A 9,876-nucleotide genomic window follows, 5' to 3' on the forward strand; every position below is an offset into this window, starting at 1 on the left:
ACTATTGCTCTTGTGGTTTTAATTTTTATGAGGTTTTTATGCACAGCTCCTCTTCTGTTTACCTTTTTAAATAATTTCGATGGTCGGGGGGCAGACACCGTCACTATAGGATTTTCACTAACTCCTGAAATGGAGGAGCAGAGAAGTGTGTTAGACTGCGACTCTGCGTAGGGTTTTGGGTGGGTAACTGCTGAATTAGAAGGGCAGAGAAGTGTGTTAGACTGCGACTCTGCCTCCTGGTCTCAACTCTGGGTTGTCATGGATTTGGTCGACTAATAAACTTGGCCAGATTTCTAGAAATGAGAGCTGCTCCTTCCCAAGTGGGATGGATGCCGTCTCTCCGAATCAGACCAGGTCTTCCCCAGAAAGTCTGCCAATGATCTACAAAGCCGACATCGTTTGCTGGACACCACCTCGACAACTAGCGGCGGAATGACGACATGCGGCTATACATGTCATCACTGGTCAGATTTGGTAGGGGTCCAGAGAAAACTACGGTGTCCGACATTGTTTTTGCATATGTACACACCGACTCAACATTAATCTTAGTGACCTCTGATTCGCGTATCCGGGAGTCATTACCGCCGACGTGAATAACAATCTTACTGTATTTATGTTTATCCTTAGCCAGCAGTTTCAAATAAGACTCAATGTCGCCCGCTCTGGCCCCAGGGATGCACTTAACTATGGCCACTGTCTTCGCTAACTTCACGTTTATCAAAATGGAGCTGCCAATGATCAGAGTTGGTTTCTCAGCCGGTGTGTCGCTGAATGGGAAAAATCTGTTAGAAACGTGAACAGGTTGATGGTGCCCTGTGGACTTTGAATGCTTACGACTATTCCTCCTTCGGACAGTCACCCAGCCACCCCTCCTTCCTGGCTGCACAGGAGATGCCGGGGGGCAGGTACAAGAGGCTAACTCAGGCCGTTCTGCAGCGACTACCGGGGACTGGCTAGCTACAGTAGCTAAAGACTGATCTACCAAGGTGCGGAGCCGGACTTCTAAATCACTGAGCCTCGCCTCCATGTCTACAAATAAACTACACTTATTACACGTACCATTACCGCTAAAGGAGGCAGAGGAGTAACTGAACATCTGACACACCGAGCAGGAGAAAGTAGGAGAGAGAGAGAGGGAGAAGGAGAAGCCATCGTTAGCTACTAAGCTAAAGTCGCTAACGGCTAAGCTAAAGTACTGTAGCGTTGGCTACCAAAACTTTAGAACAACTATGAGATTGAACAGCAGTCACTAAAAGATGGAAAGAACTGTGAGTGCTTAGGCAAAATTACTGTAAGAATAAGTGTTTAGCGGACAGTTGGCTGCTGTAATCTAACAAATGTAACTGTTATTTAGCGAGAGCAGCACAACACGGTACCAACACACAAGCATCGGAAACGGAAATGAGTCGACACGCTTACCGCAGTACGTCAGCAGTACGTCAGCCGTCAGAGTGATAACCTGAGATGGCTCCTAGGCATCTCCTCAGTAGTAGACAACCTTAGGAGGATGGCACTCTGGAGGTCTGCAATGTAACTGTAGTCCTTCTCCACCTTCAATGAGTACAAGCTTCACTAGTTTTATCCATTTATTTATATATGGATTTTATTTTTTTATTTTTTGTTTTTTATTATTACGTCTTTTTCTGTATAACTTGTCAAGCACTTTGGTCAACTCTGGTTGTTTTTAAATGTGCTTTATAAATAAACTTGACTTGACTCGACTTCCTGGACTTTTTGTTGTACACCTTGCTGTACCTGATAATACAGAAAGTAGGGTAAGCTTAGTGAAAAGTTTGTAACACCTGACATTGTTCTCTTATAGAGTAATTAGTAAAATATTTCCACATAAAATGCAATCAATAACAATAAATCTATCTGTATTCCTCATACTGTTTAATATTTTTTGACTCATCACTTATAAATGTATTGAGTAAAATGCACAAGAGTACTCATAATGCAGCATACTGAATTGTGTCATCAACTTTTCTCTGGCTGGTCTGTGGACATGGTGGTTGTAATCCAGGCCAGCCAGCATGGTCCGATCAGCGTATACTGGTGAGAAGCACAGGGTGTTGGAAGACTGCAGGTGACCTGAGGGCGCAGTAGAAATAAAACATACAGGATTTTTTACTTCTGGTAAAATAAGTAATGGCATAACACAAGTTACAGTAAAAGGTTTTCATACAGTAGGTTTAGCTACAAACAATGTCAAAACTATTATAGGTCGCTTTTATACTAGAAACACAGATACTTGGGGACCTTTAGCCATCATTGTTTATGTACACTAACGTTGAAATGTCATTCTCAGAACTACAAACACACAGCTACATCATGTCTAAGAGTGTAACATACAGTCAAACAACACCTGCAGACACAAGATAATCACACAATCAGATTAGATACAAGGTAAAGATAGGTGTAAACATAGTATAATAAACCTAGATGGTAAATAACTAAACCGGCGCAGTCTACAACTACATTGTCCTAGTTAACAGCTCACCTACAGCTAGATATAATTCATCATCTCTACTCTGGCTCCTACACCAGCCTGCACTCTTAGCAACCGTTAGCTGTATGCTAAGTAGATAACTACGTTTCCTAGCGATGAAAGTAACTATTACCATCAAAATGATAAAAGCCAGATTACCTGTCCAGCAGAAATAAAGCCACCATGGTGTAACTTTTCAGCCCCTTGATGTTCCTCAGTTGTCAGTCACTATCGTTGAAAAGCCACACAGACATTACCCTCCGGTCTGAGAGAGCTGACCGGGTGCGCCCATGTGGGCAGCTCCAGCAATGTGTCTAAAACTGGTCACAAGAGTGACAGTCAGCAATGAGTGGCTGTGTTTACTGCAGCCCTGAGAAGACTACAGACAACCGATTTTTATACTCGCTTTTTCAGAGCACCTAACTTTTTAATATGTATTGGTGTATAAAGACAGTTTCAACAAATATGACAAAAAGTGTTTTAGAAGCAACTTGCTTACCCTGCCTTTAACCTCTGGAACAAGCCTTTCTGAAATCCCCAGCACCTCCAAGAAGACATGAAAGAAATGGCCTAAAATAAATGTCTGTGTCCAAGGTGCTGATCATTACTATGAAAACATTAAGGACATGATTGGCTACCAGCCTTCACCTTATATGAAATATTGCTGGAAATACATCACGCCAGCCGTCTGTACGGTGAGTAAACTATTTGAATTTCCATATTTCAGATATGTGAGGAAATTATTTGTTTAAAATATGTTTTTAACAAAATATTTTGGTGTGAATAATTCTTAACATACAGATATGGATAATACTGGTTGCGGATTATTATTTCTCTTCACAGTGCACTCTGCTAATCTCTTTGATCAAGTTTACACCACTCAAGTACAACACCTACCAGTACCCCTGGTGGGATTACAGTCTTGGGATATTCTTTGCTATCTCCTCAACTCTCCTTATTCCTCTGTGGGTGCTTTACATTGTGACTATAACACCCGGCACTCTGAGACAGGTAATGTCATGTGAAACCAATGTGTTGTGGCATGGGAGACACTGAGTTTCCTTCAGAGCTTTTCTTGTCAAACATTTTGTCTTCCTCATTCTTAACTGTCCACTGAGCGAATATATTTTCAAGTCATGTAATTGGTTTACCAATTCCTATTCAACATTTCAGTCTTTGAAGAGCGCCTGCCGGTTTGGTCCAATAAATGCATGTGAATTAGTTTTGCACTAATAAGGAAATGCTTGAAACACCAAGAGATTTACTTAAAGCAGAAATTTCAGAAGCAGCAAAAGCGGGTTTATCAAATAACTTTAAAGATGGCTCCATTCAGTTTACAGCAGTATGACTAACACTGTGCAGCCAGTATTCATGTAAATAGTTACACCTAAAGTTAAAATGTCTGCAGATAAAACAGTTTATGTGACATTTTTTGGTTGTTTCACACAGTCTGAGAATTGTAACCATATGAGCTAAGTGAAAATTATTATATATTTTTGATTACTCTAAATTATTCCTATTAAGCCTGAATAGAATCACCACTCTGCACACGGCATAATAATGTATGAAAAATTCTGAATTTAAATCTTACTAATAGATTATACTTTCTGTTTCCATCCCTCCTCACAGAGTATTAGGGTTTTGTGTTCTCCAACAAACCAGATCAGTGCATCACCAAACAAGACTCACGGGCATGAAATGCCTCAGGCACGCGCAGACATATGTGCTTTAAAAGTGAATGAAAGTCCAGTTACATTGGAACAGTGCCCGAATGAAAACACCAACACTGGAATGTGATGACACAGGTGATACCATGTAAGGCAGTGCGGCAGAGGCTCACAACAACACACAATCACTGCTATTTCATTGTTGTGTTTTGTATATATTTATTTTATTTGTGCTGCATGAGTTTAATTAGAGAAAGGATCCACTAAATCTATTATTGGTTGACTGTGTAGACATATGTAAATGATAAATGGACTGCATGTATATGGCGTTTTTTAGTCTATTGACTCAAAGCACTTTACAACATTCACCCATTCACACACACATTCATACATTGATGGCACTGGCTGCCATGCAAGGTGCCAACCTGCTCATTAGGAGCAGTTAGGGGTTCAGTGTCTTGCTCAAGGACACTTGAACACTCTCTCAGGAGGAGCTAGGTATCAAACCAGGAACCTTGAGAGCATTACTAGATGACCACTCTAATTCCTCAGCCATGTCATAAGTGCACTTGGGAGGTGTAAGGTGTATGTTGGTCATTTTGTAGTTGGGTGAGGCAGTCAGGTGATGGGCAAAGGATGGAAATTCTGACAGCCTCTGGTGGATTAGTGGAGAATGACAATGAATGTGTTTGAGGAAGTGGGAATGTTGCTGGAGGGACAGACAGAGAGGCAGATAAAAAATCTTATTATTTTATTTTGTTATATTATTATTTGATGTAGAATAGTATTAACAATAGAAGTAGTAGTAGTGCAGAAGAACACACTTTTACTTTTTTCACAATATATAAGGTTTTTAATTAATCAAATTTAGACTGTCAAACGTATTGGTAACTTCTGATTTTAGATGCATACACAATTACCACGGACCATTTTTTAAAAAGTGGAAGTGAAAGAATTAAGATTAAGGGAAACGCCCACGTACTTTCCATGGAAGTTCCCCACCCATGTCCATGGTCTAAGTTACAGCCATGCTAACTTTGTGTCCTGGACAATATTTGTAAAGAAAATATGTGTGAATTTTATCCATATTTTGAGTTTTTAGTTCATAAAAAGTTATAACACCTGCCTTTGAAAGCAGCAATTTTGTCAGATCAATGTTTTGTGTTTACTGTATTTGGACTGTGATGGAAAGAATTATCCATAATATTAATCATTGTATGGAAATGCACTCAAGGCTTTTTAAAGCATATTATAATAAAGTCCTTTAATCTTTTAATCCTTCCACTGTTCTTGTCATTTTGTCCCTATACATCACATGATTATTTGTTTTGCTCCTATGCGACTTCGCATGTGTAGTGCATATTTATGTATCTACTGTATGTGTGCATGCACATAAAGCTCAAAATATATCTGTATTGATGTGTGCCACCCTTCAGACAATAAAACAGTCATCAATCAATCAGCTGATGTTTATTCATCAGTTTTGACATTGTTGTGAATAATTTTAGAGTATTATAGCCTAAATTGTTATCATTAATTATTAGAGCGAAGGTGGTCTACATTGTCATCATTTAAAGTGTTATTTTATAGTGTAAAGTTAGGATCACAGTGTTAAAACTCTATAGCTCCAAGTGTGTGCGCTCCTTTTTGTATCTAACTGCCCAGGCTCAGCAGTAGCACGCATCAAAAACACCAGCAAAGGAAAATATAGAAGCAGCATCAATATAGTTCATCACAGTAAGCCTATGTGAGCTTAGAGTGAACTTGCTTATAGCCTATGTGAACGTCTCGGGTTGCGTATGTAACCCTTGTTCCCCGAGAAGGGGAACGAGACACTGCGTCGGTGACGACACTATGGGAACGCCTCTGGGCGTGGCAGGGCTGAAATCATGAATGAAACTACTCCAATCCTATTGGCGTTGCTAGAACGGTAGCGTGTGACGGCGTAACTGGAGACGTATATAAGCACGCCGGCACACCGGACACATTAGCTCTTTGCTAATGAAGCAAGGCACTCCAGGCGGGGTGAGGTGTAGCGGACCGACGCAGTGTCTTGTTCCCCTTCTCGGGGAACAAGGGTTACATATGTAACCCGAGACGTTCCCCATCGAGGGAACTCGAACTGCGTCGGTGACGACACTATGGGAACGAGAATACCCACTATGCCACGCTGAAGCCTCCGCCTGCCCCCCAGTGTGCAGTAACCCATAGGCACGACTAAGAGGAGAGCGCACGGGTGCTGGGTGCAGAAGGAAGGTCCAGACTGTAAAACCGGATGAAAGTGTGAGGAGTGGCCCAGTCAGCTGCCTCACACAATCCTGGAGCGAATCCCTAGAGGCCGCCATGCCTCGAGTAGAGTGCGCCCTTACGGCCATAGGTGAAGGTAACCCGCGCACCTGATAGGCCAGGGAAATAGTCTGAACGATCCAGTTGCTGATCATGTGTTTAGAAGCGGGCAGCCCAGCCTTGGGGGACCTGAAACACACCAGCAACTGGTCTGCTTTCCTCCACCGGGAGGACCTCAGAGTGAAAATACTCAGTGCTCTGACCAGGCAAAGCAGATGAAGTCTCCCGTCCTCCGCCGTCACATGAGGTGGGGGATGAAACGCCTGCAGCACCGTAGACCCTGCCAACCTGGACGGAACCTTAGGGACATAGCCAGGGGTGCAGGATGGCTCTGACCCTCTCCAGGGCAAACTCCAGGCATTGAGGAGAAACCGAAAGTGCCTGGAGATCCCCCACCCTCCTCAGAGAGGTGATTGCGAGGAGAAAGGCCATCTTAAGGGTCAGGTGCTTGGCCTCAGCCGACTCCAGGGGTTTGAAGGGGGCCTCAGCCAGCGCTTCGAGAACCACTGCCAGGTCCCAAGTGGGAACCCTGGAACGAGTCACGGGTCTCATCCTCCGGGCTCCACGGAGAAAGCGCACGACCAGTGGAAGCCTCCCCAGAGGCCCATCCCTCAGAGGGGCGTGGAACGCTGCCATGGCAGCCACATACACCTTGAGTGTGGATGGGGAAAGGCCAGCAGAGAAATGGTCCTGGAGGAACTCCAGTACCATAGTCACCGGGCAGGTAACTGGGTCCACCGCCCGTTCTCTACACCAGGTGGCAAACACATTCCACTTCAGGCCGTACGTCCTTCTCGTGGACGGGGCTCTGGAGCTGAGCAGCGTCTCGACTGTTCCCGCCGTCAAGCCCGCCTCAAGGAACTGGGCCCACTCAGGGGCCAGACCCACAGTCTCCACAGGGCGGGGCAAGGGTGAAAGACCTGGCCTGAGACAGCAGGTCCCTCCTCAGGGGGACCTGCCATGGTGGGCCCTCGAGGAGCGACATTATGTCCGAGAACCACACTCGGGCCGGCCAAAACGGGGCTACTAGCAGTAGGCTGATACTGTCCTGACAGACCCGCTCCAGAACCCCCGGGAGCAGAGCGACTGGGAGAAAGGCATACAGGCGCAGCCCCGGCCACGTCTGCACCATGGCATCCAGCCCCAGCGGGGCTGGGGGCGAGAGGGAGAACCACAGGGGACAGTGCGTAGTCTCTCAAGACGCAAACAAGTCCACATCTATGGGGCCGAACCTTTCGCATAATAACTCCAACACCTGGGGGTGGAGTCTCCATTCCCCGGGCCTCAGCCCCTGTCTCCACAGCAGGTCTGCTCCCTGATTCTGGGTCCCAGGGACGTACATCGCTCTGAGGGACAGCAGTCTCTGCTGGGACCACAGGAGGATCTGATGTGCCAGTTTGCATAACGGGCGCGAGCGCAGACCCCCCTGGTGATTCAAATAGGCCACCACCGCCGTGTTGTCGGTCCTGACAAGGACGTGGCGACCACGGAGAGCGGGCGGAAAACTCCTCAGAGCTCTGAAAACCACCAACATTTCCAGGCAATTTATGTGCCAAGAGAAATGATGCTCCTGCCTCTCGCCCCCACCCCGCGAGTGAGGCGTCTGTCGAAATAATTGTCCGGCGACATGACGCTCCCAACATGGGACCCTGGGACAGGAACCAAGGCTTCCTCCATACTGACAGGGAACGAAGGCACCTGCTCGTAACCCGTATCAGACGGAACAGATTTCCCCTCGGGGGGGTTACCCTTGGATTTTAACCACCACTGCAGGGCTCTCATGTGCAGCAGGCTAGACGGGATTACGCTGGACACTGCCGCCATGAGACCCAACACCCTCTGAAAGTGTTTCACAGTGATGGTGCGGCCTAGCTCCACTCTGGTCACTGAGGACAAAATGGACCCGACGTGTGCAGGCCACAGGTGGGCCTGCATTGTCGTTGAGTCCCACACCACCCCTAGGAACGTAGTCCATTGGCCGGGCGTCAGCACACTCTTCTTCGCGTTGAGCCGCAGCCCCAAACGCTGAAGGTGGGCGATGACGACATCTCGATGCCGAACCGCTAAATCCCGAGACTGAGCCAAAATGAGCCAGTCGTCGATGTAGTTCAGTATGCGGACGCCTTGGAGCCTCATCGGGGCCAGAGCTGCATCCATGCATTTGGTGAACGTGCGAGGTAGAACCCGATACTGGTACACCGCGCCCCCGAAGGCGAACCTTAGGAACTTCCTGTGAGAGGGACGGATGGAGATGTGGAAATATGCGTCTCGCAGATCTATCGTGACAAACCAATCCTTGGATTGGATGTGACTGACGATGGCGGGGATGGTGAGCATCCTGAACCTGAATCTCCTCAGAGATTGGTTCAGGGACCGCAGATCTAAAATCGGACGCACTCCTCCGTCCTTTTTGGGAACTATGAAGTATCGGCTGTGGAACCCGGACTCCCTGACTGGCGGGGAAATGAGTTCTATGGCCCCTTTCTCCAGCAGAGAGCGAACTTCTTGTCCCAACACCGGGGGGGGGGGGCGGCTTCTCAGGACTTCTTCCCCCGACCCCGGCGAGACTGGGGTCGGGGCTGTGGGCGAGAGCGCCGCCTCGAATACTCGGTGCACTGAGGGGGACCCTTAGAAGAGACACTCTGCCTCTGGCTCTGGCAGTAGGAGCTGGATGACGGCTGGGACCGTCTCTCTGCAGCCGTCGCCATCCTGGACCCAGACCGACGCGGGAGATGCTGTTGGAACGCCTCCCCTTGCGTCCTGGCATGCTGAAACCTGCTGACGACGGCGTCCACCGCCTCGCCAAACAGGCCAGAGGTCGCGACCGGTGCGTCGAGCAGGAAGGTCTTCTCCCTCTCCTGGATGCCCGACAGGTTGAGCCACAGGTGCCGCTCCGTGGCCACTAGCGCCGACATGGAGCGGCCAATGGCGCGGGCTGTCTCCTTTGTGACTCGGAGAGACAAGTCCGTAGCTCTGCGGAGCTCAGTGTTACAACCCAGCTCGTTAGGGTAGGGCAGTAACAAGGTATTTGGGTTAAATTAAGGTGGTAAGGACAACTGAATTCAGGTTGAGTCAAAGTTTAATTAAATGAGTGGTCTTCAAAAAAAACACAACAAAAGGAGGCTATGTAGGTACTGACAATAAAACACTTAACAAAAGGAGGTCAGTACCTACATGCTGTACAGGAATGTAGTGTAACCAAACAAACAATTTTCCCCCTTAAAGGGTGCCTCTTACATTCTGTAGCTCACAAAGGTTTTTACTGACAAGAGTCACTTAAGCCGGCAACCAACAAACAGATCAGATTTAAACACTCAAGTCATTCACAGGGGTACACAACCAACAACAAGGCAAACTGATCACTGGCTCACAGTC

At 46.9% G+C, this 9,876-nt stretch overlaps 1 long non-coding RNA gene and 1 pseudogene across 1 annotated transcript; one reads left to right on the forward strand and one right to left on the reverse strand.

Moving 5' to 3' along the window:
* LOC123972506 overlaps positions 1–4,960 on the forward strand; it is a 14,697-nt pseudogene extending 9,737 nt beyond the window's left edge.
* On the reverse strand, positions 1,358–2,826 carry LOC123972237. The gene is made up of 3 exons (XR_006825386.1): positions 2,648–2,826; positions 1,966–2,091; positions 1,358–1,551 (listed from the first exon to the last, which is right to left on the reverse strand). It is a non-coding gene; the product is annotated as an uncharacterized LOC123972237 (long non-coding RNA).
* Positions 4,961–9,876: the final 4,916 nt, after the last annotated feature.

The sequence above is a fragment of the Micropterus dolomieu genome, linkage group LG06, assembly GCF_021292245.1.
Source record: "Micropterus dolomieu isolate WLL.071019.BEF.003 ecotype Adirondacks linkage group LG06, ASM2129224v1, whole genome shotgun sequence".
Taxonomy (NCBI): domain Eukaryota; kingdom Metazoa; phylum Chordata; class Actinopteri; order Centrarchiformes; family Centrarchidae; genus Micropterus; species Micropterus dolomieu.